Source organism: Olea europaea, unplaced genomic scaffold (assembly GCF_002742605.1).
Source record: "Olea europaea var. sylvestris unplaced genomic scaffold, O_europaea_v1 scaffold1558, whole genome shotgun sequence".
Classification (NCBI taxonomy): domain Eukaryota; kingdom Viridiplantae; phylum Streptophyta; class Magnoliopsida; order Lamiales; family Oleaceae; genus Olea; species Olea europaea.
The window spans coordinates 205,811-207,664 of record NW_019233181.1 but is presented as its reverse complement, the minus strand read 5'-3'; positions in this window follow the sequence as shown (position 1 = coordinate 207,664).

Genomic DNA, 1,854 nt, shown 5'->3' with positions numbered 1-1,854 from the left:
GAAAGAACTTCATTTTCTGTTGAAAGAGATTGAGAAGATTTTCCAAAAGTAGGAATAATATCGTCATTTTTGAAAATCGGGGATGATGAAGATGGTTTTGAAATATTTTTATCTTTACTTTTACTGTCTCGATATTCTTTAAAAGAATCTTTTGGAACAGTAGAAGTTTCAGATTCAGAGTTTGATTCAATACGATTAAGTTGAGAGCAAACAGATTGAAGAACAATATTTGTAAAATTATTTTGAGCTTGAATATTTTTGATATCCTTAGCAACAACTTGAGATTCATCAAGTCGTTCTTTAGAATTTGTTACTCTTTTGAGTGGGGATGCAAGAATTTCAGTTTTACCATGGGTATATGAAATGTCTTGTAAAGGAGGATGAATAGATTGGAAAGTATTTCCGTCAGGAGTTTTCCATGATTTTGAAGTATTTTTTGTAGTAAAAATTTGAGGTTTTTCTGGTTGTTTTCCAAAAACTTTAATTTGAATCCAATCGTAAAAACTTAATTCTGTAGAAGATTCAAAATAATCTTCCCAAAATTGTTCTTTTTCTTTTGAAGAAAATTGATGTCTAAAAATTTTTCGAAAATTTTTTATTTGAATATTTTGATCATTTTTGAATTCTTTTCTTCTATCAATCTCAGAAGAAATACTTCACTTTGAAAAACATTTGAACTATTTTCATTTTGATTTTGTGATCTATTTCTAGACCTAGATCTCCTTAGCCAATTTGAAATCGAAGACATAGTTGAATAAATAAAATCAAATGGAACCATATCAGAAAGAGTAGGAGACCCTGGTTGCTCAGTGTCTTCTTCTTTTTCTTTAGGTTGATAAAAAGGATTTGGAATAGTAGGAGTAAAATCTACTCCTTTGAAAAATGTTGAAGTAGAATTTCTTGAGGGTTGAAAAGAATTCTTAATTCTTTCTTCAGATCTATATGATCTAGAAGAGTTAGATCTAGGAATTCTAGATGAAGATCCTTGAAAAATTACCTTAGCTTTTCCATCAGAAAAAGTTAAAATCTCATTTGGAGTTGAATTTGTTTGAGCTGGAATTGGAGCTTGAATATTATCAAAATTCCATTCTAAATTTCTGGATTGAAGATTCCAAGGAATTCTTTTAGGAATTTCGACACTTGAATGAAAATGATTGACTTCAACCAAAAGACTTGAAACATTCGTAAATTTCTTTATGCGTGGTTCAATTAATCTCCATGTGAAAGCTTCACAATTAAAGTTTGAATTTTCTTCTCATATAACCAAGACGTAATAAATTCTAAATTCATTTCAACAGTAATTTACAAAAGTCACTATGAATATCCATAAAGACATGCAACCATTTAGATTCCAACTGGTATACTCTCTTTTGGAGAAGATCTAAGAGCACCAATATTGAGTTGAGTGTTCATGAGTTTGTAATATATCCTGTATATTACAGCAAAGGCATTAGATCTACTATCAAACTCAAGATTTTGAGTTTGAATATGAAGATTTAGAGCGTTTAAAACTGCTCCATCTGAAAGCTTTATTGAGAAATTTGGATAACAATTTGAAAAAACTGGACCACTTTCAAGATTTGATTCAAGAAGTGAAAGTAGAGAGTTCTTGAAGTTGAGATGTCTCTTATCTCTAAGAGTAATGAGTATTGGAATGTCTAAACCAAGTCTAAACAATGGTTTAACAGCAATTTGTACTAAGCCAACATGAAGATATTTAAATCTCTTTCTATGAGATTCAATTGATTCTTTTGAAAATAAATTAATAAAAGCATTTGAACTATTAATTGAAACAGTTTGTTCAAAAGTTTTGATAACATAATTTTGAGTAAAATCAAATTTTCCTATTTCATA